The following is a 24,879-nucleotide window of genomic DNA, read 5'->3' as shown; positions in this document are numbered from 1 at the left end:
ATTTAGCTTCTATATCTTTGTGTATTTTTCAGTTTTCTTTTTGTGATTGATTTCCAGTTTCATACCATTGTGGTCAGAGAAGATGATTAATATGATTTTAATCTTCTTATATTTATTGAGAATTGTTCTGTGTCTTAATATGTGGTCTGTCTTAGAAAGCTTGAAAAGCATTCATGTATGCTTGAAAAGAATGTATATTTTACTCCTTTGGGGTGAAATGCTCTGAAGATGTTAATTAAATCCTTTTGATCTAATGTGTCATTTAAGGCAACAATCTCCTTGTTTACTTTCTGTCTCAAAAAAATGAAGTATTACTACTTTCTGTCTGAAGTCAATGAGGTATTAAAATCCCCTACTATAACTACAATTCTGTAATCACTCCTTTTATGTCCATCAAGATTTGCTGTAGATATTTAGGTTTTCTTACATTGGTTGCATAAATATTTACTCAGCTTATAGTCTCTTGTTGGATTGTTCTCTTATCATTATGTAGTGTCCTTCTTTGCCTCTTACTATAGCTTTGGTTTTAAAGTCTATTTTGTCAGTATAAACATTGTTACCCCAGTAGTTTTCTTTTCTTTTGCATAACATACCTTTTTCCATCCATTTACTTTTATTCTGTATGTATCTTGCAATCTAAGGTAGGTCCCTCGAAGACAGCATATATATGGGTCTTGTCTTCTTATCCATTCAGCTATTAACTTATGTCTTTTGGCTGGATCATTTAAGTCATTTACATATAAAGTATTTATTAATAGATATGCATTTATTGCCATTTTAATATTTAAAATTTATTGCCATTTTAATTTTTAGGTCTTCCTCTTCCCTCTCTTCTTTCTCTTCCTCCTCTCCTTCCTCCTACTCCTCCTTCAATTCAAGTCCTTTATCATTTGTTGCAGTATTGGTTATTGGCAACAAACTCCTTCATATTTTTCTTGCCTAGGAAGCTCTTTATTTCTCCTTCAATTTTAAAGGTGAGCCTTTCTGGATAATGGAACCTTAGTTGTAAGTTTTTGCTTTTCATTACCTTGAATTTTTCATGCTGGTCCCTTCTGGTCTGAAACATTTCTGTTGAGAAATCAGGTGACAGTCTTATTGGAGCTCTGTTGTAGGTAACTAACTGCTTTTTCATTGTGGCTTTTAAGATTTCTCCTTGTATTTAACCTTTCCATTTTAATTATGATGTGTCTTGGTGTGGGCCTCCTTCCATCCATCTTGTTTGGAACTCTCTGTACTTTCTGGACTTATGTGTCCTTTTTCTTCACCAAGTTAGGGAATTTTGGGGTCATTATTTCTTTAAATATGTACTTAATCCCTTGCTGTCTGTGTTTTTCTTCTGGTATCCCTATGATTTGGAAGCTGTTATTCTTCAAGGTCCTTTTGTCCCAAGGTCTTTTAAACTACCACATTTTTTTAAAACTTTTTTTTTTCTTTTAGCTGTTCTGATTGGATATTTTTTCCACTTTGTCTTCTAAATATCTGATTTAATCCTCTGCATCATCTAACTACTATTTATTACTTCCAGTATATTATTTACTTCAGATATTGATTTTTTTTTAATTTTCTGAATGGTCTTTTTTATGGTTTCTATGTCTTTTTTGAAGCTGTTCATCATCCTTATAACCATTATTTTTGAACTCTATATCTGATAAAGTGCTTGCCTCCTTTTTCTTTAGCTCTTTTTCTGGAGAATTTTCTTGTTCTTTTATTTGGGGTCTGTTTCTTTTTCTTCATATTTTGACGGCCTCTTTGTGCTTGTTTTTATGTATTAGGTAAGTCTGCAAAGGTCTCTGGTGCACACTTATGTCAGACTCTGCCTGTTACTGGCTCTGGAAAATATGTTTGGCACTATCAGCTATCTATAGCTTGTAGTTCCCTGTGCTGGGCGTGCGTGTATGTGGCAAGGGTCAAGCTGGGAACTAAGGCTGGCTTTTACCAGCACTGAGCCCAGGGTAGGGTGAGCTAAAGTCTCATAGCCCCAAGAGCTCAGCCTCCACCTGCAGGTTGTCTGCTAAGCATAATCACTGGAAGAGCCTTTGGAGGTACTCCTCAGCAAGGCTTCAGCACCACAGGGTAGGGTGAGAGGGATTCCTGAAGGTGGGGCTACTTCTTCCCCTCAGGCTAATGCCACTTGGAGGAGCATGCTCTGCTTGAGAAAGATGGCTTCTCAGTATGAGGAATGAGTCAGCAAAGGGGTCCTGGTGGCTGTTTCTTCTGTTCTCTGCCCAGAACCACCAACTCCAAACTCTCCTTGGAAATTTATTATATTCACTGGAATATTAAAGGTTTTGAGAATTCATGTAGTAATAAAAATGGGTAACTTTATTTCTTCATTTTGCAGCACTGCAAACTAACTGGTTGAGGAATTAGGGTTCTGAGAAATACAAGTTAGTTGAATATTTGTATATAGATGAAAATAGCTTTTATTGAGTCTCTCCTCCTGAGAAACTACCCGTAGGACTAGTGAGGAAACACAATGCAAGGTCATCAGAGAGGGGCAGAACCACTAGATTTATAACTAAACACGTTTCAGATGAATCCAGCACAGCCTTTGAATTTTCCAGTCCACACTCTCAACACATCATCCCCACTATGACCCACTCAAATTCTTCACCCATGCACTCTAAGCACAATAAATTTTTATTTGCTTCTGTGCCACTGCATTTTTTAGTAATTATATTATAGAGCCAGATAAATGGAAACACTGGATGAATGGGAATTTGTGGATTTGTGGATTAGTGCTGTTACACACAACCTGAAATGAATGGCTCTGAAGTGTAATGTAAAAAGATAAGTAAATGTTAATCATGTTTAAGCCATTCTTAGTAAAGTTTGTGTTTTGCTCCTTATTTATAGTTGAAGGTAACCTGGCTGTTACTCATAGTCTCTCTCATGCTTATAGCTATGTTTGTCATGTGTCTCTCCAATGCCTCCATCTCCATCTTGAACCCAGATCTTGCCCGTGAGCTGCCGATTTGTACATTTAACTGCGTCCTGGTGATCTTTACTTTCATGTCTTATGGGAACATCAGATGCAACACACATATCTCAACCCAAACTCATTAGCATTTTTCCACATTCTGATCTTTTTATATTCTGACTTTGGTTAAGGACATCATTGAACACACAGTTAACCCAAAAACTAGGTATTACTCCTTTTCTCCCTTCCAGATGTATAATTGTCCAGCTATCTAAAATGAAATTCTATTTATTCTATCTATGGAATTTTTTCTTCCTCAGGACACATTGCCCATGTTGGAGTGCCACCTGTTATTAATTATTTCTTTTCCAACATCACCTGCAACCCTTTTCCTGCATTTGCTTCCTTGCTTATACTATCATCAATCCATCCTCTATTGTGCAGCTAACAAAGACTTTCCAAAATGCAAATGTGATCAGATCAGCTCCCTGCTGATATAGCTCTGGCTTACACCTCTCATTTGATAGCTCATTTTCCAACTGTGAGAATCAAGATAATGAACATAATTGTTCTCTGTATCTTCCTAGCACCATTTTCATGTATTGACCACAGCATGTAACTTAAATTTCTCATTTCTATGATTATAATATGCTATCTAGAAGGCATTGCCTATATCTTTTTCTCTACATATTTTTAGCCTAAGTCCTGGTACGTTTCATAAACTCATAAATATTTTTGTAATCAATGAGCTAATAAACAGCTGACTTAAACTTAAAAATTTCAACAACCATTTTACACTCTCCCCCTTACTCCAACAATTAGAAAAAGTTGATACTTTTATTTTATTATATTTTGATTTTTTTTGCTTATACAACATTTTTCTCTGTTATAAAATTCACCTTTAAGTTGTTTATACATATGAAAACATCTATTTATCCAATCCAAAGCAGAGGCAAGTTTACTGGAAAGTTAATGAGGCTTAGACTTCAGGGGCAGGTAACTGAATGACTGCTTCTAAAATTTTGTATTATATATGTATGTGTGTGTGTGTGTATAATATATAATTTTTCTTTTTCTTATAGTCTCCCAAATTATATACATGTCTCACAAAATCTGGACTTATCTCTGTTCTAGTCAGAATTTATTTAGTGCCTACCATACAACAACTTATACTACAACTGCATGAATACAAGAATAAATGAAATGAATTTAATTCTACATTTCTTTAACACATGAGTATGTTCTATTTGCATAAGGTCATGCTTACTCACTACATCTCATATGATCATGATATCTTTTAATGTTTGATCTCTCTATTCTCTTATTTATTCCTTTATTAATAATAGAATTAATCCTAAACCCTTAGAAATATAATCTTAACATACTCTTTTGGCCACATAGCCTGAAACTTTCTCTTCCTAAATAACCCTTTACTCCATTAATTATATGTTCACAGAAAACTAAACTATTCATTAAGAATGCTCTTAGTGGCTCTCTGCTTGTTATTTTTCTCTTTTCAGCATCGAGTTTTTATAAAACTATCTGATATACTATTGAAGTTAAACTGACAGAGTCATTCACTGCTTCATTGCCCTCTGAGCAATTTGATCATACCTTGAGCGTACTGTTTGTCCCACTGTATTAGCAGGTGTCAGCTAGAATTCTGTTCAGCTGTTTAAAACTCTACAGTGATAACAGTGACTCTGATGATTATTTTTTGATTGCTCATCAAGATCTTTTATCCTCCCATGTTCTCCTTGCTCTGTGCTCAGGAAGTCTGACCTTGACAGATTGCTTTGCTCCACCTCCTTTCCTCTCTAGATTCTTGTTGCGTTTAGCCATTTGGAGGTACTAGGAGGAAACTGACCTTTGAAAGGAGTGGTCAGAATGGGTAACATCTTGCTAAGCCTCAGCATTGTCTATACTCTTCTGCCTGTAACCTCAGATTTCAGATCCTGCTGAATGCCCTTCTTACTGTGATCTTAGTCTTTGCTTCTTTTCAGGCTCTCTCATCATCCCCCCTGCCAAATTTTATCATATCAGGCAGAAAAAAAGTAATGTCTTTGGATCTTTTCCTGGATCTGGGTGCTTCACCATCTCTACTTTAGTTCTTTTGAACTTGACCTTATCACTGCAAATAGCCCCTTCATTAAATGCATTATTTTTTTTTAAATTACCTTGTTAAGTGAACCATCTTACCCTCTGCAAGGAAAATTGGCATCATATATGGAAGCAGATACAACTTTAAAAATGTATCTGATTATCTGTATGCTCTAGGAATAGCAAGTAATTTTCACAGAATGAAGAACGAAAATCATGCAAACACTAAAAAGTAAGAATTTTTTTTCTGAGAAAGCATTCTGTCATTGAGGGCTAAAGTTATTTAGTATTTGCCTTTGTATATCTATTCATACCATCAAATTATTCCATGCTTTTAGAGAAGTATAAGAAAATACTGTATCTTCTTAGAGAGAAGGGAAAATAATTATCTTCTCTTTAGAAGGACATCTACTTATGTCATTACCACAGAGTTGATAACACAAAGAAATTAGAATTTAAAGAAAATTTTGGGAAAAAAATACTTGACTAGGGGTCAAGAGTTAAGTCACAATTGTAATTCTACTAAGAAGTTATAGGTGTGAATATTCTAAACTCTTAGTTTTATCATCCTGAAAATGGGAGGTTTCAGGCACTTTGCCTTTGGTTCCTCTCCAAATGGTTTACTAGTTTGGAATTCTATGAGTAGTCATTGGTTACAAATAATTTTTTTCAGGAAGATTATATTGATTTTAGGTTTTGAGGCTATCACAAGTCTCTCTCCACTGGCATGGCTTGGGGCAAGTCTTTGAAAAAATCACATACCCCAGGGAAATGTTATGGCTTCAAATAATGCTGTTAGAACTACTGCTAGCTTTCTGAAAAGTATACAAACATTAGAATACCCTAAGATGATTGAAGGTAATCTTGAACTCCTGATTGGAAGAGCTGGATAGAGTGAAAAGACCTTCCTTTAAAGCAACATTGCCTTTTACTTCACACGGCTTTGAGACCATCATTACTTGTACCCTCAGGATGAAGAATCACGGCAACAGCCTGGCCAGCTTGTGGTATTGGGTCCATAGACTAATATCAGGCTATCTCAATATCCTCATGGAAGAAGAATCAATGATCTTTGGCATCTATTTATCTTCCTCCAGTCTCCCTTCCCACCAGGGCTTGTTAATTGTCAAATATGACATGATATTTATAAATCTGATATATCCTAGGTTTATAAGGCTGAGATTCCGGCAAGAGGATAATTAGCAAACAGGAGTGCTGTCTAGTGTCTCTGTAGGACCTGAGACTCTCTATCCTTTACTTAAATTCAGAGATTAGGGCCTGTATCTCTCCTCCTTTAAATTAAAACAACAGGCTGAGTAGCTACATACCTAGGGGAAAATAAACTCACAGGCCAGAATTACTAAGCTATGTAATTGCCTTAGAAGTACAGCAAACTGGATCACATTCACCACCTAAAGCAGAAGTGTTAGTTCAGACAGACCAAGACTTTAGACTATCACCAACAATTGATATTGTGGATACAACAATCAGTCCCAACAGAGGAGACAGGGAATAAAATCAACTCAAGCAAGACTATTTAAGAATCTGTAAATTGCCAACATCAGTGTCTGGCACATTGCCCTTTTGAGACATTAAGGAAAAGAGGAGCTATACTTCAAATCTGATTTGGAGTTTCCATTTAATAGTTAGTTCATCCTTATCCTCTCCAGATAAGCTTTTTGATATATATTGACATGACCACCCCAAGCAGGCCAGACTACTTTAATATTCACATTTTTAAGCTTCAACCATAATATACAATAGAACATTGCTTACCTGAAGGAGAACAGTCCTTCTATGCATATCTTATTTATTCTACATCCTAGTTCCTATTCTTTATGATGAGTACAGAAGCCTTATTCATTCTTCTCCTTATGCTGCACCCAATGTTTTATATGTATCCTGTCAGTTCATTTTTAGACTTTTTATGTAAATGTGAATGTAGTACCTGAAAGGAGGATTGATAAGGGAAAGCAAAAGAAGCAGGAGTAAAAAGTATCAAGTGGAGCTATTTATGGTAAACAAAAAACTGATGCCTGGAAACAGACTGGCTTGACGATAGGCTGTAGGTGCAGCAGACAAATAAGGAATATGTCTATAATATTGCAATAATTATGTTCGGAGCAAGATGAGTACTGGAAATATCTGGGCAACACCTTATAAGTTTTATGATTATCTAACCACTATGCTGCACACCTGAAACTAATACAAAATATCACTGAATGTAAAAAAAAAATTAATATATGTAAAGTACTTAGTAATGCCTACAAATTCTCAAAAAAAAGTTATCTGTCACTTATTTAAAAAAAAAGATTGTAGGTTTTCTTAGACTCTATTTCTAAATACTCAGCCTGGAATTGTGATTTAAAGGACATAACATAGTGATTGCCCTAAAATATTAGCATTAAACTTCATTCATATAACATTATTAATAATATCTGCCTTACAAACTGACAGGACAAAAGAAAAGATGAAATGATTAATATGTTAATACATCTACATAATTTTGAAATAGTTTTTCTTAAGTGACAAATGCAAACTTTCTTTTTCCTTTTCTATACTAAAAGTTATGAAAGAGGTTTGGATAATAAAAATTATTTTATTGTTATTCACAGCAAATGCCTGAGCCCATGAATAATAGGAGTTTCCAGAAAATGATCAGAGCCTGAGTCTCCATATTGGTGCAAAGTAGGCAGCTGTTCCTCACACTCTACAATGGGGGATTCTGCTGTTCTTAATGTCTTACCTTTTTCCCTTAAATATAATACCTTCTACATTTCATGGTGCATGGCTACTAAAGCACAGAGGTAAGACATTTGGGGATGGAAAAAAAATGTTTTCTCCATGGGTGAGATTAAAGTTTACAACCATGAGGATCTAAATCCTAGGGCATGTCCTGTCATGTTCATAATCTAAAATCAATCTTATTTTTATTTCCCTTCTCAGTCTTCCTTGCTGTATTTCACAAACACAATTAAATGATTTACCTCTGTGATATGTGTAGTGCTGAGTCCAAAGGTTAGACTTTCAAACTCACTATTTGTACTCTGAGCAGGGACGAACTCATATCAAGACTCAAACAACATAATAAGAAATATTTAGCTACTCTTTTGAGGCCAAGATTCGTAATATGAATCATGGAAGTGCTATGGTAATATTAATAAAGATTCACATTCAGAAACAATAAGGACCATTTAAGCTTGCAAAACCACTCTGCTGACACAGATAGTAACAGCATTAGTAAATGTTGAAAATAATGTCTGTCAATTCTATTCATGTCACCAACATTTAAGGAACCTATGATTTGTGAGGTTTGTGCTAACAAGTTATAAAGTATTGCAGTCAATTTTACCAAATCAAAATTAAGTGGTAATTTGTAATTATATACTAAAATATTTAAATGAAGATTAAATTTGTAAAAATATTTTTTCCTATTTGACATGATTAAAATATTTCATTTTCTTTATTGTAATATCAAAATATATGTTGTTATCATTTGGTATGAACCTAATATTATTAGATTTATTTTTAATTGTCATAATTTATCATATAGCTGTTCTATGTATATTTTTTCTTGATGATCACAAACCAAAACACTCACTTAGTCTGTAGGTTAAAACTATTTTAATGAAAACTTTGCCAAATGCTATTGCCAAGAATACGACAGAACTGGAGACAGTAGGAATAAATTAACTTACCAAGGAAGGTATAAAATAGTGATACAGGAATGAGTAGTGTTTCTACCTCTAGAAACACAGACACTAAAAGCAACATTTTGAGAGAGAATGTTCTGAGTAGGGAGTAAACTATAACACTCAAGAATCTAAGCAAAACCCAAAGAAAGTTACTTTATAGTAGCTTTGGAAGGGCATTTCCTCCCCCCCCCCCCCCCCCCCCGATTGCAAACCACAATTATGCAAGGCATATTCACATAGTTTCTACCCTGAGAAGTGGCAAGAGTATATATAGGACTTAGACTAGTTTAGTATTAGGTGGGTGTGGGTGAGGCCGCTCTGGAGTGGAAACATCTTGGATATAATTTTGCAAGATGTGAGAAATACCAGTCAACAATGTAAAGACATTGGCTTGAATCTTTATATAATGATGTTTTCATTGTGAATCAAGATCTTTACTAAGCAAAATTTGAGAGCCACAACTTTGAGCCCTTCTCTCTGATGCTCTTTGACAAGAAAACTAATTGTTCATTGCAATTATATTCAGACAGGAAACATGAAGTCTCTGCATCAGAGAACAGTTTATTCTTCACAGAGAATCTCAGCATCAGTTCCCAAAGCCCCAGTCTTCACAGGATGTGAGAACCCTGTGTTACCCTGCATGTGCAATGAAGTACATCACGGGAGAGCAACACTGAGATTATGAGACTCAGAGATGATAATGGGTTCGGTTTGCCCTTTGTTTCTGAAGTTTGGTGGGGGGCAGAGAGAGAGAGTTGGTTCTGTAATATGAAACAACGATGTCTGGGACGGGAAGAGGAGGGCAAAGAGACGTTCTCTATCTTGACCATCCTGGAATATAAAGCGAATGACCCTGGAAAGATATGTCTTTAAATCTCTCTAGTGTAATTCACTGTCACTAATTTCAAAGCATATTTGCTGTTCAATCATCTTTTAGTCTTTGCCCTTAGCCCACAAAGTCCAGACTGTGTGCAGAAGTGTGAAAATATCTGTAGATTATTGCCTCTCTAGATCAAATCCAAGATGTGAAATTTCTTAGTTATTCATCATTTCAATTGAATTACCATTGTTGAAGGCGAGCTTCCTTTCCAGGATATTTCTGCTAATGGACACACTAATCACCCATGCTAATATCATAATTGAAATTTTATTAGATTTATCCTTTTAGTGACAGAAAACATTTCAGAGAGAGATCATAAACTGTGCCTCTATTGAAATAGTTGTCTACTCTCCCTATCTACATCAATCTATGTAAGATCCTGCTTTTCACCTGAATTCCTTCCTACTGAAGTTTTAATAGTATAGTGTTTCTAGAGGTTCAAATATATAAGCTGGAATTCAGCAAGTTGTTTAAAAAGTAACAAGGATTTGTATTTTCTCCAAAGTAAAACAAAGGCCATTCATTTCATCTATTGGAACCACTGTATTTTTCTGTTTCACTCACATGTTTTTGATCATATTGATTTACTTTCTTAAGAAATTGGCATTCATAGAACTCATCCTTTGAGAGGAAACTGCAATAGCAGATTCTCTCCATGTAAAAACTGCCCTTGCTAATAAGTTGTTGAGATCAAACTGAGTTGGTCATAAAAGACATTCAAATTACTTGAAAATACATTTAGTGATTGTTTCTGGTTCACTTGTTCAAATCTGTTATTTTTACCTAAAGTTCAAATAATTATACTTACCATTATTGTGTATCATTCTAGATTATACAGTATTTATATAATAGAATACATAGAATATTCACATCCACCATAGGTTTCTTCTGCCCTTATATGAAACTTTCTCAAATTGTTTTTACTCAGATATGTAAATAGATTATGTTGACATATTGACATTAAACTACACATAACTTCAAATGTGGTAGGTATTATTTTACATCATTTATAAAAATGTATTATTTCATAGACCAAATATTTTGTGACCCTGAAAGTATCTAAAAATAAAAACTATTTTGCTCAGATATAGATGGATATCTCTGAGATGGCTAGTCAACTTAAAGATTTATTTTAAAAACAGATTATTTTTTAACTCTTAAAACTAGCAAATATCTTGAAAGTATCGAAGATTCTTTTTCTTTTCTTTCTAAGAGTGAATGTCTGTGTATCCAGATTGCCTAACCCCATAGGGGTTTAAATGTACCAATTTATTCATTCAAATATTAATCAAACATCGACTATGCTCTAGGGATTGTTGTATAAAAGAGGATCCAACACAGAAGAAAAGAGCAAAATATCTGACTATTGTAACACATGACACATGTAATCTCTTAGTGGAGGTAAATTAGCAAAAAAAGAGAAATTATTCATTGAAAAAATTATTAATATACCAAAAGAGTACAAAAAACTTAATATTGAAAAATAGCTAATTGATTGATCACATAAAATATAAAATTTTAAAAATATACCAAATATAACAATTCCGAAGAATGAATTTAAATAATTTTGGAAGTAATACTTTAATACTAATAAATTAAAAAATATATAACTGTGTATAGAGATTACACACACACACATTTATGCAGTCCATCCTCATTATTAGTGTATTCCTTACTAGTAGATTCCTTAATGCCAACTACTTACTTGCTAAACTGTACTTGTGACCGAAAATCAATACGTGAAGTACTTTCTTGATCATTCTCTGGCAAATGCATATGTGGAGTGGCAAAAAAAAATTGAGTTGCTCCAGTCAAAAGCTCCCGGCTGAGGTTGATCAGGGAAAGCTCTGATTTCTTATGTCCATGTTCACATTATAAACAAGTGTCTTTCTCACTATATATTTAGTGCCATATATTTTTAAATTTTGTGATTCTGTTTGGTGATTTTGATGTTTAAAATGGCCCCCAAACATAGTGCTAAAGTGCTACTTAGTGTTTATAAGGGCAAGAAGACTATAATGTCCCTTACAGGGGTAATTTATGTATTAGATGTTCCATTTGGGCATGTCCTACTACTGCAGACTGTGAATTCAATGTCAATGAATCAACAAACTATATGAAATAAAGTGTTTTCAAACAGAAATACACATAAAACAACTGTAATTATTGATCTGTTGATGGAAATGTTATGACCAGAAGTTCACAGACACCTAACTTATATTTCTGCTAGGAATAAGAATTCAGCATTTGCTATTTCCATGTTACAAATAATAAGGATACATACACACACACACACACACACACACACACACATTTTTTTCCTCTGTGTATGCTTTCCACCCTTGAGGTCTTAGTATTAATTATATCATGAGCATCTTATTTTCCAAAATTATTATTTGATATATGACAATTGCATAAAAATATATAACTTTACATATATCACTGTATATGTTTATATGAATTATATATTTTATATATAAATACACATGGCCATATGACTTTGTAATGAGATTACAAGTTTGAACTCTTACTCCAGATTGTCTAAATTCAAATCCCTACACTGCCATTGACAGATTCAATGATATTGGGAGAGTTGTATAACCTCTTGAGCCTAGTTTGCCCAAATACAAAATGGTACCAACTATAGTACCTTCTTTATAAGATTATTGTCAAGATAAAGTAAGTTAATGCCTGCCTTTTAATTTGAAGAATATATTGAACATAAGAGGCAAATAAATTGATGGCTATCACTTGACATATGCATGTATATAAATCCAAAATTTGTATTAGCTAACAAGCTATTATAAATTGACAAGTGATAATCGTTTTCAAAACCAGGTTAATTGAGATCAATTTACATTCAGTAAAATCAACGCTTTTTTAAATGCTTTTCCTCATGCTTCTTTTTAGTCTTTTTCACTCTCATCCTTGATAACCACTGATCAGTTTTCTTTACCTGTTGTCTTGAGTTTTCCAGAATATCATATCAATGAAATTATCTTATAAATGAATCATAAATACAAGCCTCTGAGTGTGTCTTTTTTCACTTAACATAATACATTCGAGATTCATTAATATGGTAGTCTATACCAGCTGATCATTCTTTCTATTTCTCTGTAGTAATTTACCATACTGATATACCAAAATATGTTTATACTTTTATAAGCAGAAGAACATTTAACTTGTATCCTTAACTTGTGAACAAGTTAAGGTTTGAAGGCATTTACTATACAAGATTTTGTGTGAAATTAAGTTATAATTTGTCTTGGGCAGTTATCTAAGAATGAGAATTCTGGTCAATTTTATCTTTATACAAAACTGTCAAACTGTTTTCCTAAATAATTGTATTATTTAGTATTCTCACAAGCAAAGTATATGAATTCCAGTTTCTCTGATCTTTGTTAGCCATTGTTATCATTGTTTTTATTTTTAAAGTTTTCCAAACTAAAAACTATGTAGTTGTATTCCAGTGTGGTACAATTTCCTTTTCCCCAATGAATACTGTTGTTGAGAATCTTTTCATGGGTTTATTTTCCATCCATATACTTTTGGTGAGGTTCCTAATCTTCAAATATTTGGAAAGTTCAAGTCTACACCAGGAAAGAAAGCTATAGCTAATTAATCTCTTTCTTCAACATCCCCCTCTTAAGCAGCCAGTGGAGGACCAGGAATCAAATCTCATAAGAGTACACAACACATATAGGCACACATACATGTGTACACAGTTACACACCCTTACACACACCTCAGTTTATCATGTGTTCTCAGGCACACCTAATCACATTTGGTGTGATAATTTGCAACTGATTTAGATAAACCTCCTTCCTTTACTTCACAATAATGTGGCAGTGGCAGCTTCTTAAGTCCGCTTCTACAAGCACACTTCAGTTCTCCTCAAGGTAAAGTGCCACATTTATTGTAGTACCTATAAATTTCTTGGTCATTTAACATGTGTTGATTTGTTTATCATTTATTTAACATCATTGACAAAATGTTTGAGTACATGTTGTAAGTGTACGTTTACCCTCATTTCTCCCACAAACTTTGGTTTTCATTGTGCAATTTTGCATGATGTAGTCTATTTAAACATATATTGTATTATAGAAGAATGAACGGTACCTTAGTGAGCAAAAGGAAAAGATTAAGTATGCTTATGAGTTTATATTCTATCAGGAGAAAGAAAGAAAAAAAAACACAATAAAACAGACAGGAAGTACTAAGGATTGAGTACATAGCAATTCTTAAAATAAGATGACAAGGGTAGGAGTCAAAGGTAGGAGGAGAAGGTAGTTTTATACCAATATTTGAAAGAAATACCCTATTATGAAAGTACATGTTTTTAATAAGTTAAAATATGGCTCTCATACAAATAATAAAATATGTACATACTGAAGATGTTATTCTAATCATTAATTAATTAGGGGCTCAGAAAGATGGGATTGTTAAAGAATATTTTGCAAAGCTCTGGGTTTATGCATGATTTAGCAGAAAATATTAGAATAAATTTGATAGGTTAGATAAAAAACTGATTAATGTCTTCTGTACTATAAGCTGTAAGCTGTGGGGCTTTCTTTTTTTTTCCCCCTTTCTGCTGGAGGGATTTATATGCATCTTTACTAGTCAAAGATCTCCATGCTGTACAACTTCACTAAATCTTTATTAGTTCATAGTCAATGATTCAGTAGTAAACATCAAATCAAACAAAGTGCATTACTTTCAATAATCTATGGATAGGCTTACTAAAAAGTGCTCTAAAATGACATTGAAAGGACATAAGACTCAGCTTTTAAATTCTTTTGCCTTATTTCTAAATTTAATGATTTTCATAATATAAGTCAGGATATTTTTGGAAAGAGCTTTTGAGTTAGAGGAATAGCCCTCAAGCAGAAATTTTTCTAGACAGTTCCACCACCTACAAGTAAGTCAGTGTGGTTGGAAGAAAGTGAGGGAATAAGACAAACCATACACAGAATTTTTGCCTTTTAGATTAAATAAAATGGGAAACTCTGCAAGAAACTCATTCACAGCTATGACATTATTAAACATTTAACTTAAGGGGATTTCCCTGCCTGTTGTATTGAGAGTGAATAGCTGAGGTCTAGGTAGGAGTGGAAGGACCAGGTGGGTAGCTGCTGAAATAATCCAGCCTCGGATCAGTGTGATACCCATTGAGTTGGTAAGAAGTGTTCAGAATCTAGGTATGGCCTGGATAGGAGGGCAGCAGGATTTCCGAAAGAATTATATTTGGGATAAGAGGAAAACGTTTGGACTTGAAGCAATCAGAAGTTGTCATTCACTGAGATTTTGTTTGGAGCAGGTTTAGAGGCCAAGGTCAGAAGTTTAGATTTAGACCTGTTAAATTTGTATTACATCTTGTCTAAGCTTTGTTAATTGTGTAGAAACTTCCTTTCTTTAATATGCTTTTTGCTCCTTTCTTTCCTTTGGATTCACACTGGCCCTAGCCAGCACCCCGATTTACCCACCTTGTCCCTTGTACCACCATTCTCTTATTCATTAAGTCCTCAGAACAATGGGGTTCTGGTGGTCATCGAATAATAGAAACAAAACCTTGGGTCCATTGACCACCGAGATAGAGTTTTGGTCAAGCTAAAGTTAACATCTAGGCTTCAGCTGTACTTCAGCTCCAGGTCCAGAAAGTCGGTGAAACTATATGAAGCCTGGCCATGGCTGACGTCAGGATCAGATGAACTGATCAACTACCATCACCCCTAGTGCCAACCAATCAAGAGAGATACGACCTTAACTCCTTTAGTCGCCAGGATTAATGATTTTCCCTCTACGTAATCAATCCCTTGGAAGCTATGGGGAGCCATGTCTTTGAGTATTAGCTCACCTGTGTATCTGGGTGTGGGTCATTTCCTGAAAATAAATCCTCTTTATTTATTTATTTTTTTTGCCAATTTAAAAGATATGGGATGGCCTCTCACATGTTAGCTTGAATTTCTCTAATTATCATTGAGGTTGAGCATCTTTTCTGGTGTTCAAAGATGCTCATTTTTAAACTGTATTCTATGTTTTTTAGTGAATTTAAGTTGTGAGAATATATATTTATTTCAATGTAGAATTCCCCTCAATAAAATAATTTTCATTTAAAATAAAAAAAGACAAATTCTATAAGCATCTATATTTTCTTTCTAAATTTCACTGGTGCAAAAACAGCCACTTACCCTGGAAGAGACAAGGGCATTTTGCAAAATGAAGGTGCAGGTGGGGCAAGCCTTCAAAAGGTCCTGTTTTGCCCTGGAAAAGATAGATGACATCTGAAAGTCAGGACAGTCCACCCAGGCCATGTTTCTTCTACCATAGGTTATGTGATTGATCTTCCTGTTTCTTCGCTGTTGCCTCCATCTGTTTTTGTTCATTGGGACCTTTCTGTCTTCTGAGAACTCCCCTGAAAGGCATGCGTGCCTCCTTCCCTGATGATATCAACAGGATTCTGCAGTTACTTCATTATCTTTATTACCTCTTGGCTCTTCAGGATCTTGGAGTTAAAAATACTCTCAAACTCTTACTTTTTTTGCTTCAAATTCCTGTTTGTGTCTGACTGCACTTTTATGTATACAGGCAAATGAACCCCTTTTGTCCAGTAACACTTAGTCAAAAATTTGGGTGCTTAATATATGGTGAATAAATGAAAGCATCTCTGCAGAAAAGAAATACATTTTTTCCTTATTATGAGATCTTCATAGAATTAAGATATTTGGATTTACTTTAGGCATTTTTTAAAGGAGATAGACTAATTACTTATAAACAGAGTATTCTAATTACTGTAATAAAATAGTAAAAAAAAAATCTATGATGAAAAGGGAGGCCAAAATTTTGACTAGGAATTCAATATCTTTTTAGAATGAATTTAAATATGTAATATTGTTAACTTGTAAATTAGGACTATACTAGTCCATATGTAGTGAAAATTTTTGTTTAAAATCAGCCCTTTTCAAAGCAAATATCACTCAAACTGACTGAATATTTGACTCAATATGTTTAACTAATTGATGAGGAAACTAAATAAACTTAAATAATAAAATTTTCCCTTGGTTTCACATACAATGGCATGGAATTACTATTGTCTGTAAGTTTCTATATTCATTTGAGTCATAGGGTTTATTGCAATTGTTTAAAAATTTAACATATTGAAATATTTATATAATACCATGTAAATCATGTCCCTATAATACCATGTAAAATACATTTTTAAAATTGTCATTAGTAATATTTTTCCAAATTTAAATTCTAATATTCTCATTTATTTCATTCTCTTATCTACTAAGATATAATAGTTCAACCTTGAGTCAAATATTATATTTTCTTACTATTATAAAATCAAACTAAGAGGAAGAAGAAAGTCATGTGTTTGTATTGTATGTGCATATGATTTTTCTGTTAAAATACATATTTGTATGTTCCAGAATCAAATAAAATACAAAGAGAAATATTAATTTTACAGATATTTTAATATTCAAAATTAAATCCATATATATATTTAAAAACATTTTTTATGTAGCTAATGACCTGGGTTCTAGAAACATCATTAGAATGTTCTCACAGTAAAAAAATGAACTGCTTTATGTGAAAAATGGTAAATTTAGCAATTCTCTGTTTGTTTATTTATTTATGTATGTATTTAATCCTTACCCAAAGACATATTTTTCCTTGCTTTTAGAAAGGAAAAGAGAGAGAGAAACATTGATGCAAGAAGTCAGCATTGGTTGGTTGCCATCCACACACACCAGGACCTCTAGGACCAGGGATGTACATGCCTGGACCAGGGATCAAACCTGAAACTTAGGCATGTGCCCTGACAGAGAATGGAACCAGCAGCTTTTGGGTATGGAACGACTGAGCCACGCCAGCCAGGGCTACATTTTTTAAAAAATAATTAATTTTTATAAAGATTTTATTTATTTATTTTTTGAGCACGTAAGGGAGGGAGAAAGAGAGGGAAAGAAACATCAGTGTGTGGTTGCATCTCATACAGCTCCCTGCTGAGGACCTGGCCCACAACCCAGGCATATGCCTTACACTGCGCATCTAACTGGTGATGCCTTGATTCACAGGCTGGTGCTCAATCCATTGAGCCACACCAGCTAGGGCTAAAAAATAATTCTTATTTTTAGGTATTTTAGAAGATACAAAACTGAGAATTTTTAAGTTATAAGTGTATCATATGTCAAAATACTATAAGAGCCTCTGGGATTCAGGGAAAAAGAACTGTCTTTTTTGGTGAATCATAAAATAACTGAAAAGACTGGGTTTATTTTTTTCGAAGGAGGGAATTTTTTTTGAGACTATGTTCAAATCCTGGCCATAAATGTAAGAATTTCTTTTGGTCCAAATCTCTCAGACTTTACTGTTTTATATGTATTAGTGGCTTTGTAGTATTAGTTAAACATTGCAGGTATAGCTCTGCTCTGGAATATTTTGTTGTCATTCTTTATTTGTTCTCACTTTATTTTTTTAGGGAGGTTTTTTTTTTTCTTTTCAAAGTTCAGTTTCCTTTATTGACCCCCATTTTCCTGAAGGACAGGTGCAGACAGCTAGGTGATGGCGAGTGATGTTCACTTGAAGATCTTGCCTTGATTGAAGGCTTTGCTCACATGCTCCTGGAAGGCACCCTCCCAGCAAAAGTACTCTTGAATCACCGTCTGGGTCTCGTCGCTGCCAGGATCCAGTTTCTGCCATCTACATGACTACCAATCTAGACTCAGTGGAAAGGCACGTTCGTGGCCTTTGAAGACCCAGGCTCCAAAAATAGAGCTGCTATCATTGGTTCTAAAGAGGATGACACTGGCAAAGGCATTCTTCTTCAGCTTCTCCAGTCACTGGAACATTCCAACGATGAGGTTGCAACTCACGAAGGTCTGGGTGAGCGCTTTGGCGAAGCGTCACTCGGAGTACCACAGGGACCAGCCATATTTATCAAAGTGTTCCCCAAAACACGTCAGCGCCACAGAGAGTATGCCCTCATTGGAGTACTTGCGCTTAAGTTCGTCCAACGCAAAGGTACTCTTGGGCAGGTGAGTAAAGGGGTCCTTAGCCTTTCGCTCTGCAGCCAGCACTGCCTCATATTCATCTGTCTCCTCCTCAGGAGCTGGGGCAGCTGCCTTCTCCTCTTTCCACTCATCCTGGTATTTCTGCTTCTCTTCCCGAGATCCCTTCTCCTTCCAAAGGGTGTCCTTTTTTAGGCTGACTCTTTGCAGACATTTTAGCATCAAACTAGGCCATCTTCTCACAGAGTTTCACATCCCCCAAGACAGCGCTGAACTGGGACTGGCTACCCCAGGCGCAGATCCACCGGTTGGTATTGGAGAAGGCCTGGTAGAAAGGCGGCTCCAAGGTATGTTTTTAGAATAACAACAGGGTGCAGACAAAAGTGATGTCAGCCATTGTCACATGTTTGCCCACCAGAAATGTCCCTGTCTCCACATGAGCATTCAGCAGCCCAGTAACTCTCCTCACTTTCTCCTTTGCATTCTCTGTAGCCTGGTTTTTGTAGTGCATGATGCCCAAGGTGGGGAACACCCAGCTACTGGCTAGGGGTCTTATGTCACTGTCAGCAAAGTTCACTCATTGTACCACCTGGTCTGCTGCTTCTGAACTTCTTCCCTGCAGCTCCTCATTGCTCAAGTAGTAGGTGACAGCATTGCTTTCTAATACACAAAACCTATCTTCTCCTTCATTTGCTGGAACCTTGCTGGCAGAAAATTTGCAAGAAATTCAGGGGTGTGGTTGGTTTGGCCAAAGTGGAAGTGGGATGTTCAGGAGAGCACACGGACCCCGAGCTCCGCTGTACTGAGCTGCAGTGAGGGCCTTGAAGGTCCTCCAGTTTTCTGGATATGTGTACTGGGTCTCAGGTGCCTTGGTGATTCTGCAGAGGAAGGGGCAGGAAGGTAGTTTTAATTGCAATATATTTAATTTCACTATATCTTTACAATAAATGGTGCCGGAGTGGCTTGTCAACTACCAATGCTTGCACAATACTATTGTTAGCTCAGAAATAAGCCGAGTTCTCTCAAATGTTATCCATATTCTGTACTTGCCATATTCAAAATAAATTGGAAGGAATACTCTACCTTTTTCACAGCAATAGCTTACTTTATATTAGCAAAAGTTTAATGTTGAGAGTAAGAAGTCAAAGTAGCTTAAATTATTATAGGCTCTGGAAAATTGCTTTAGTAACTCAAGCTTAAAATAATCAATTTTGTGTGATTGTTATCATAGATGTTTGTGATTTGGGATGTTATATTATTTATTCTGTCAGACCCAAGGACCATCTTATTTCAAATACAGATATTTGAACAACATGGCAATCAGCTTTCTTGCAGCTGAAAATACACTTTTGACTCCTCCCAAAACTTAACTACAGTCAGTTTCTTGGTAACTATGGCAGATTTCTATTAAGAGCCATTCACAAGTACCAAAATCCATGGATGCTCAAGTACTTTATATAAAATGGCATAGAACAATGAATGTAATCAGCCTTCAGCATCTGCAGGTTACCAACTGTGGATCAAAAATAGTGCTTTAGCCCATTCTTAATTGAATCCTCAGATACAAAGCCCTGGGGTAAAAAGGGCCAACTGTATACTTATTGAAAACAATCTACGTGTAAGTAGACCCATGAAGTTTAAACTCTTGTTGTTCAAGGGTTAACTGTATCGATAATATTATAAGAGAAAAATGAGATTGAACTGTAACAACATAGAATGTTTTATTTAAAAAGCAATAGAAACTGAATTTCCCCTACCATCTGCTCTTTTAATCTAAATCTGGGAATATTTTTATTTTAAAAGATGGTATTCTATCAAAAGACATTGGGATATCTTCAGGCATGTACATAAAAGGGTAAAGATGCAAAATGATTAAAGAGAAAAGATAAAAGATAAACATCTGTTAGACCAGCTACATATGGGGCTCATATGTTTTAATTTTATTATGATAAATCTTATCAAGTTTGGTGTTATGAAAATACTTGGATTAGTCACCAGAAGACGTAGGTTTCTTCCCCTGGCCTGACATTGTCAGACTCTGTTAACAGAAAAAGGTCTACACAGTATAAAGAAATAAACTTAGATTTGGGGGTCACTGGGAGAATAATTTGAAATAAGTGCTACTATTAGCCAAGTTATATAAACTTTATGAAGTTCTGTATGGAGACAGAAATATACACATTTAAAATTTTATAATTGTTATAATTCTTTTATTTGTAAGTGACAAAATACTCCGTTTAAACTACATGTAATAAAAAAAAAGAAAGGAGGAATGTATACAGAAAAGTAAGAGGGAGAGTAGGAAGGCAAAGAAGGAAGAAAAGAAAGGAGGAAAGAGGGAAAGAAGGAAGGAAGGGAGGGAGGGAGAAGGGCAGTTTGCTGGCTGTGGAACTGACAGTCCATGTGTACACTTGACCTCTAAAAGTGTTTTGATCCAATAGATTCAAAAATATTAAATCAGACTCTGTTTATCTATACTTCTTGGTTTTCTTTGCATCTTCAAAGTGGATCCTTTATGGCAGTAAGGATGAAATAGCACCAAGTCTCACACACATTGGCCACAAGTCCTCAAGAAGGGAACAAGCTTCACTCTTCCTTAAGTTTCTGTATTAACATTCTGACATTTCTTTAGCCTTAATTCATTTTAATCCTCTTTCTCCGAAGAGATCATTGTGTTTAGGAAGTGGAAAAGGCTGATTAGATTAAACTTTCCCTGGAGATGGAGCCAGGATCAATCTTCCACATGAAACACCTGGCGAATAATAGTAGAGGGATGATTTCTCAAAGAAAATATTTTGAGGTAATCTGATAGAAAGAGAATGGGTGTAGGAGAGTCTACACCAGACATTCCCTTCAAGGATGTTCTGTGACAACAAAGTGTCTTAACACATGAAAGATATCTGAACCAAATTAGATGTTCAAAAATGTTAATACTTGTAGCCACTTGGAGTAATTAATATTTTTATGACATAGTGATGCATCACCATTTGTCCTAATATTGATATTAAAATTTGAAAATAAAATGACTGCATCTTCTGTATGATTTTTTTAAAAAAGCCATTTCTTTGAAATAAATGTATTCCCACTTTCTTGAAATCCACTACGCTCTTTTGCATGGCAGAGAAAGATGGAGTTAAAGCTGGGTGTTTTACTTCAACTTCACTCAGTCATGAGCACATTCTGGTATCTTCTTAATTACTGTCAGAATTTTAAATTAATGATGCATTTTCCTCTACTTTAAATATATTTATGTTTTGACTAAATTAGAGTATGTTCATGAGAAAGCTCAGTAGGCTATCAGTACCATTCATGTGGGCTATTTTACAGCAGAAGAGGAGACATTCTGAACTTAAATTTATGATTTCTTTTTTATTTGAAAATAATACATTTCTATGAAATGGACTCCATTAATATTATGGCTCTTTTATATTGTGCCTTATTAACCTACATGTATTCTAGTTCTGATTGACAAGTTATTTCTCACTTAAAAAGTCAATCAAGAGAATTATATATATTCTCCATATAAAAATGTATGCAAAGATGATATAGAAAAACCAAACTAAGAGTAAACAAACACTTGTTTAAAAGTAAATATTTTGATAACTTTAAGGGTAAATTAAACAAGGTCCTAAAAACCTGTAGGTTACAATGAGTATTTAGGTATACTTCTTTCAAAATAAACTTAGTGCACTCATGAAAATGTTAGTTGCAGTATGAGAAATCCATTGAGGCCAACAAATGATAACAATTAAGCAGTGAAGGAACACCGGAACTCCTGTTATGGTCATTTCAGTTTCTTACTATTTTTCATGGCAAGTTTGGTTGCCCACATAAAGTTAAATGCTTTGAAATAATCTCCTCAGGACCTTATCAAATATTTTTATTTAATAATCGATTGTAAGCAAGCAGTTTTATGGGATGGTAGGAATGTTTTCACATTGAAATGAATTTTAGTTATTTTTTTAAAGAAGAAAATTATATTTCAGAGTACTGCTGCAGAGGTAAAATCAATAAGCCAGGTTGTGTTTGTTGTGAGGACTTATGAAACCCATTATCTTGATGTGAATACGGGTATGTGAGCATACAATAATTTTGCAGCAGTGGCACAATGCACAGACTATGAGCTCATGAAGTTGTGTTCACTGGCCTAATAGAAGACAATGTAATATATGAGAAATCAATGAGGGATAAACATTTATCAAATGGATTTCTTTGTATGATGAAGTGAGTGGGTAAAATTGATTTTTTTTTACATTTCCCTTCTTGTACTACATAATTCTTAAACATTCACAGGATATTGGAAACAGAATGCATTTTTCAGCTATTGATTTCCAATATTTAGCACTTTCCTAATATTCTTCTGAGACAAAATTCACAAAGAAGCAAATATAATGGATTTAAGACACTAATGTTCTTAATACCACTTTTGAATGATAAACATTGAACAATCTATCCCAGTGAATATTCTTATAAGAGTTTTCAATTACAACAGGTTCCTTCCTCTTAGTAAGCCCATGTGTGTTTGAGTATGTGCTTTCCTAGACAAGGGAAATATTTTAAATGACCATTTTTGGAATGCTATAATCAACTAAAATAAATAAATAACATTTAAGAATATACTAGAAATTTTCAAAAACAAGCTCAGAAGAAGTAAGAAAAAGTATCATAAAAAGTGAAATTTTGCCAAAAACAGAGATGCAGAATTACTAAACCTGTTCAACAGAAAAATTCACAAGTCAATTATTTCTAAGTATGAATAATATCGATAGTGAGAAAAGGAACTTTGTGCAAACAAACTATTGCAGAGATAGCCATGTTTAGTGATCAAACTTTTGTGTTTTGTACATGCCTAGCTATTGATATTATATACAAATGTAAGTGGCTTACCACAAATTCTGTTTTCCTCAGTATTCCAGTTACATATTTGTGTTGCCTGAGGTAATTTCTCAACATTTCTGAAGAAATGTGAAAAATTCCAGCTTTATTCATTGAAACACTTAAAAAAAAAAAGAATTATTGTATTTACTAGATCTACTTGTGAGTACTTCAGGGCCCAGAATACTTGCAGGAGATTTTCTGAGCAGTCAGAAGTCCTTATCACTATAGAGTTCCTTTTGCACCAGAACAGGCAAAGAGAAAATTTGGAATGCTAATCAATTAATAAAAAAGTAATTATTTTGGTGGATAGGGACAATAGCCTATTTTGTGTGCTAAGTTTCTAGCATATTACCTGTCAGATAGAAAGTGTTCTCATAAGGAGGAAAAGGGAATAATGATATTGAATTGTGAAAATAATATTATAAATCTCATATTGTAAAGAGTAGCAGAAAATAATACCTTTATTATGGTTGCAGATTAATTGCTTGAATGGTTATTGCATTTGAGTTTTGATGACCACCATCTTGATAAAAAGCAGTACAAGTGTGAATAGTTCATATTATCTTGTTCTCAAATAAGTTGAATTATGTTACTTTGGTATTTTGTTGTAGAATGCATTTGTTCTGATTTTTTTTCTGTTCAAAATAAACTAAGACAAAAATTAAGATGCATAAATGAATTCTCGTCATTGTTGCTGATTGCCTCTCTCATTCTCACCCTTGCCATCTTGCTTCCTAGTCTACAGATTTAAACTAGTAACAGAATTTCAATTCTAGAATACTGATCTCAGAATGTATTTTAGATTCTCTCCAGAACCCAGAAGGGAGAGCTGGCTTTGGTTCATGTACATTTTCATTGCTGGCAATGCATCATTCTCCTCAGTGGGAGCCACTGTGGCAGCCTGTTCCAAGCCACAGACTGTTGATGAGCTCATGACACCAATGCCTTGTGCAAATGATGAAACATTGGGTGGAGTAATGCAAATGAATCTGATCTTCTGTCCCATGTTGGCTACTGCCTCCTTGACTTTTAGATCTGGTAACTGAATTCTTCCTTGTTTTCCAGATTTTGCAACCGGGTTTTAGAGCCTCGCTAGTCCCAGTCTTCTTATCAGTACTCCAACTTCCTCCACACCCAATGGTTGGAGGGGAACTTTGTTTTTCACTGCATTTCACAGGATTCTGTGCAATCTTATGAGGCCCTCGGGGAGCTGGGATGCCAGTCCTAACCCTATGTCCTATCTTCCTCTCAGAGCCATATAACTCCTAAAATCCCATGCTGCTCACCTAACTCTTCGCAATGCACACAATCTCTTGGGTGGCTGAGTTCAGTCTCATACCACCAGTGCATCTCAAAACTTACCACACAGGATCACCTGGAGGACCTATTAAAACA

The 24,879-nt window shown here is 34.7% G+C and overlaps 1 pseudogene; it reads right to left on the bottom strand.

Annotated features, from left to right (window-relative positions):
* Positions 1–18,174: 18,174 nt before the first annotated feature.
* LOC129079800 (elongation factor 1-gamma-like) lies at positions 18,175–24,490 on the bottom strand (annotated as a pseudogene).
* Positions 24,491–24,879: the final 389 nt, after the last annotated feature.

The sequence above is a fragment of the Pteronotus mesoamericanus genome, unplaced genomic scaffold (assembly GCF_021234165.1).
Source record: "Pteronotus mesoamericanus isolate MK-2021 breed Mesoamerican mustached bat unplaced genomic scaffold, CSHL_Meso_final contig_82, whole genome shotgun sequence".
Taxonomy (NCBI): domain Eukaryota; kingdom Metazoa; phylum Chordata; class Mammalia; order Chiroptera; family Mormoopidae; genus Pteronotus; species Pteronotus mesoamericanus.
This window is presented reverse-complemented; position numbering and strand designations above follow the sequence as displayed.